Below are 5,590 nucleotides of genomic sequence, written 5' to 3'. Positions count from 1 at the left end.
ACGGGTATCCCGAAAGAAGAAGTGAGGCTTCTCTACAAAGGGAGACAACTGAAGTTGGGGAACAATCTTAGAGATTATGGAATTACGAGGGATGTCACTATCTTTGTAGTGGCAAGCTTGAGGGGAGGTGCCATAGGTGGTGGGCCATCTCCGACATCTAATCCATTGTCTTTCAAAGATGTCCTAAAGTCATATTCGAGCTCTTAGACACCAAAGAATCTCTTAGGTCTGGCTTTCACAGTGGAAAATTCAACATACTCACCATCGATTGAGGCGAATGAGGTATTAACAATGATAAAGGTAGAAGATTATAAGCAATGGGTGGCTATATGTCATTTCAATGGTTTTTGGCCCTTATTTTTTTCCCTCCGGGATTGGGTTCATCAGAATTGGTCCCAGAATTTAGAGTTATTGTTTTGTTCGAAAGGATATTTTGTAAAAGTCTTCAAACATCTTGAAGACCAATAAAGGGGTTTTGACCAAGGGCCATGGTTTTGGGGCTGAGCGGGTCTCTCTATACAACCATGTTTTCTAGACTTTAACCCTCTTTCCATGAAATCGATGGCTACTCTAGTATGGGTAAGGCTCCCAAACCTACCCCTCTAATGGATTCAGCCATACATCTTGGAAAAAATCGGTAATTCACTAGGTCACTAAATCAAAACAGACAACGAAAGATTGCTTTCCGGTTTCATCACATTCGTTCGAGTATGTGTTGAATTGGATCTGAGTGATGGTCTGCAGAACAATATTGTCCTCAAGTGGGCTGGAAAGAAATTCTCTCAAACGTTAGACTATGAAAACACAACTTTCATGTGTAGAATCTGTCAGCAACTAGGACATCTTTAGGATGTTTGCCCTTCCTCAAAGGGGTCATCCGACTCCTAAAAGAAGTGAAAACTCAATCGAGGTTGGCGTGACCAGAACGCCACTTGAAGTGGCAAGACCTCAGCAAGTCAAAAGGATAACGTTAATCCACAAAAACCACCCCCTATCTCATCGGCTTCTCAAGCTCCGGAGCAATCCACTGTGGCACCACCCCATTCCTCACAAGAAGAGAATCTTCAGGCTAAAGACAATGAAACAACATTAGCAATAATTGTGTCGGCAAGTAGCATACAAAAACGCATCCATGAATTTGAGCATTTAGACATTGATAAAGAAATTCCATGTTTAGCAGATGTAGGAGAAATAAAACTCTCTCAAAAGAAAAATGATATGACCTTGAATCTCCTCGAGTGTAAATGATAAAGCTGTAAGTTAAATTTCGTAGGAAAAAAAAGATAAATCCATGAACAATTCTGGTATGTAATACCAAAAATACTATAAAGTTTTTGGAACCTTGATATAATCTACCTTTTCAAGTTAATAAAAATTAATTAATTTAAAAAAAAAACACTCCATAATATATATATATATATATATATATATATATATATATATATATATATATATAAAAGATTCTTATTCTAATATTCCTCATTTATTTTAGTAATATAAATAAAATATTTGATTTAAATTATATTAAACACAACAACGTTACTATTTTTATTTTGATTTCACGCTTGTTAGCTTTATGATTATTTTATTTTGTATTAATTTATTTTATTAACTCAATTTAATTTTGTACATCAACATTTGTCGTGCAAAATGATATTTCTTATATTAATATGATTAAAGGATAATTACGTCATAAGGCGTTCCCTCTGAGAAAGACATCCCTAAAATGTGACGTGTGCAATCCTGAGCCATTGATTCTGTGTGTTAGATGATTGGGGTGTTTTCTACCGTTCGTTTAATCTGGTTTTTTCATAGAAAAATGGTTTTTTTCCCATGGTAATGGGCCATGAAAGGCCAGGCCAGGCCTGCTGGCGATGAGACTCTTCGCAGAGACTGCCTGCTGGCGATGAGACTCTTCGCAGAGACTCTTCATGTCTTTCTTCCCTGCATGCGTAGCCTTGTGCTGTTATATCAATAGTTGTACTCGTTTGCCCTACACCCTGCCAATCAACTTCACGGCACTATAGCCTCATCCCGCCAGGATACGATTCAGGCCGCGCAGGAGGTTTCCTTGTTACGAGTCTCCATAATCTGTTCATTCATGTTTTGCCTTTGCCTATCAAACAGAAGAAATGCTAGTGCAGTCATTAGTAGACATCCCTTCTTCTTCGGCCCTAAACACAGGATATGTTTATCTTTATCCTTATTGCAATACACATCCCAGGAGGGCTAAGAGGAGACAGAAATACAAGCAACATTTTCAATCTGTTCATGTTTCTCCAGGTATGGAAGGCCATCGTTATCCACCAAAAGAGTCTCACAAGAGCACACTAGTAAAGTCAAGTTCCGGGTGCAGAAATGTAACAAAGAAAATGGAAACTAAAAGAAAAAGCTCACACAAATCGTATGGTGGGTGTATCCAGCCATTTTGCAAGCTTTGGATTCTACAGAGAACATTGACGAAGCGCTTGAACCTTGGGAAGCAAACCTCAGTGCAAAAGAGCGAAGCATTATCCTAAAGGAGCAGTGGGACTGGGAAAGAGCAGTTCAGATTTTTAAGTGGTTTCAGAAGAAAGAGTGCTATGAAGTTAATGTTATTCACTATAATATCCTGCTTAAAATTCTAGGAAGAGCACAGAAATGGGATCAACTGAAAAAGTTTTCGGAAGAAATGGTTAAAGACAAGGTCTTCCCTACCACCACTACCTATGGTACTCTTATAGATGTGTATGGGAAATCTTGTCTCAAAGAAGAGGCTCTTCTCTGGCTGGATCGCATGATATCACAAGGCCTCTGGCCAAATGAGGTCATCGTGAACACGGTAGTCCATATTTTGAAGAAGGCAAGGGAATCTGAGAAAGCTGAACAGTTCTTCAGGGACTGGTCTTCTGGGAAAATCTTTCTAGGGACTGCTATCCAAATAATTTTCCTGAAGGAGTGCTCATTAAAGGTTTATTAGATGATAAGTGCATGGATCCTTGCAGAGAGAATGATCAAGTTCAGAGGCCGGGCAATTCTTACATGTATAATACATTAATTGATACATATGGGAAGGCAGGCTGCCTAAAAGAAGCTTCCAAGTTATTTTATGAGATGTTAAAAGAAGGAATAAGCCCAAATGTTGTAACATTCAATACCATGATTCACATCTGTGGATCTTATGGATATCTTGAAGAAGCAGATGCCCTTATGGTGAAAATGGAAGAGCTTCATTGCTTGCCTGACACAAGGACGTATAACACTCTTATAGCATTGCATGCTCAAAATGACAATATTGATAAAGCATTTTGTTACTTCACAAAGATGAAGGAAGCAGGGCTCGTTCCTGATACTGTGGGTTGTCGAACTATTTTATATGCATTTTGTATTAGACACATGGTCAGTGAAGTAGAAGTTGTTGTCAGGGAGATGGATGGATTGGGCGTTCATGTGGATGAGTACTCCGAATCAGCTGTTATTAGGATGTATATAGATCTGGGGATGCTTGAGAAAGCATGGGCATGGTTTGAAAGGTTCCATCTTGCTGGAGGAGTGAGCTGTGAATGCTATGCTGCCAATATTGATGCATATGGGGAACAGGGTTATTGGTTAGAAGCTGAAAAGGTGTTTAAGTGCAGTCAAGAAAGAGGCGAGGGTCAAACTGTATTAGAATTTAATGTCATGATCAAGGCCTATGGGATTGCAAAAGTCCATGACAAGGTTCTGAAGTTGTTTGAAAGAATAGAAGTTCAAGGGGTTTTGCCTGACAGATGTACATATGCTTCTGTCATTCAGACATTTGCAAGTTCAGGACTTCTAGATGAATCAAAACACTTTATTACCAAAAAGCAGGAAGCAGGGTTTGTGCCTAACTTTTCATCATTTTGTGTTGTTATTGCCGCCTATGGAAGATTGGGTTGAGCTGTAGAGGCAGAGAAGATGTTTGAAAAGATGGTTAACGCAGGTGTGGAGCCAGATGTTTTTGTTTATGGTGCCTTGATAAATGCATTTGCTGAAGCTGGATGTGTGGAAGAAGCTCTACGTTACTTTCAAATAATGCAAAATACTGGTTTTGTAGGGAACTCTGTGGTGTATAGTTCTTTGATTAAGGTTTATAGTAAACGTGGTTTTTTGAAGGAAGCACAAGAAACGTACAAATGCATACAGAAATTGAGTGTTGAGCCAGATGCCTTTTTATCAGGCTGTATGCTTGACCTTTATGCTCGCACTGATATGGTGACTGAAGCACAAGAAGTATTCAAAGTCTTGAAGGAAAAGCAACAGGCAAATGAATTTTCTTTTTCCATGATGTTGTCCTTATACAAAAAGAATGGAAGGCTTAATGAAGCCACTGAAATTGCAAAGGAAATATTAGAATCGGGATTTCTTACTAACGTTCTTTCTTTTAATAGTGTCATTAGCCTGTTCATTGCATATGGAAGATTGAGGGAGGATGCTGAAGTTTTTCATCAAATGTTAAAACTAAAGGCTTCACCCAATGAGAATACATACAAAACACTTGGCATTCTTCTGAAGAGAGGAGGCATTCCAAGGGAGGCAGTAGAGCAGCTCGATGTTGCACGTAAAAGTGGGCTTCCACATGGTATTCAGGCCTTGAGAATGACAATCTTTTCTGCAGTGGGGATGCATGCTGAAGCTTTGGAAGCTTGTGATGAACTGAGAGCTTCTGGGTTGGATTTTGATGTGTCTTCTTACAATGCTGTTATATATGCACTTGGCAGTGCTGGGAGGATTAATGAAGCTTACAACATGTTCATGATCATGCAAGCCAAAGGTCTTGAACCAGATACAATTACTTATGCAAGTATGACAATTAGCTATGGGAAGCTAGGGTTGGTAGACGGTGTTAGGAGAATGTTTTACAAAATGAAATAGAAGGGTTTTCAGCCAAACGAATTCATGTTCAAGGCAGTTATAGATGCCTATAAAAGTGCTGGGAAGTTTTCTTTAGCCAGATTTGTTACCCAGGAGAGGGAGTTCATGCATCAGTTGCAAGATCATGGTCACAATATATAAGATTATGCAGATATGGTTTCGAGCTCCATTTCATGTGCAAAGCTTTTAAAAGGAAGCTGGCATATCCTGTATTCATGCTGTTGTGTCTTTTAACATTTTGTAAAATTGTAACAGGTTATTTTTTTTTGGGAAATTTAAATCTATGCTCCTTGTATAGAGAAATTGTGGATAAAAGGGTACTAGTAGTTCTTTTAGTGTATAACAAAAATGCAAATAAAAAGACATTGGTCATTCCCTCCTCCAATATAAATTAAGGCTTTGAAAACAGAGGAACATTTGCACATCTTATCTTGATATAGATAGTGTTCCAGTGTTAAATATCTGCTAACTGATCTGATTGCAGGTTGCAGAGATTAAGGATCAAGATATAGTGTGTCATGTCAAAAACAGTGCAACTCTTGTTGGTCCATTGTTTAGAATGCATGCCACTCAAGTTCATATTGATCTTCCGACACTGAGTGATACAGATAAGCACGTAAGTAATTGCAAGCATGGATATTACTGTGTTAGTTGCCAATATAGTTATAATCTTTTTAGACAGAGGGTCCATGGTCATGACTGACTGGAATTGTTT

At 38.6% G+C, this 5,590-nt stretch overlaps 1 pseudogene; it reads left to right on the top strand.

Annotated features, from left to right (window-relative positions):
- Positions 1–2,132: 2,132 nt before the first annotated feature.
- On the top strand, positions 2,133–5,016 carry LOC149248192 (pentatricopeptide repeat-containing protein At1g73710 pseudogene; annotated as a pseudogene).
- The last annotated feature ends 574 nt before the right edge of the window (positions 5,017–5,590 follow it).

Source organism: Pinus tabuliformis, chromosome 7 (assembly GCF_031772625.1).
Source record: "Pinus tabuliformis cultivar Carrire ecotype Pingquan chromosome 7, CPIR1, whole genome shotgun sequence".
Taxonomy (NCBI): Eukaryota; Viridiplantae; Streptophyta; class Pinopsida; order Pinales; family Pinaceae; genus Pinus; species Pinus tabuliformis.
This window is presented reverse-complemented; position numbering and strand designations above follow the sequence as displayed.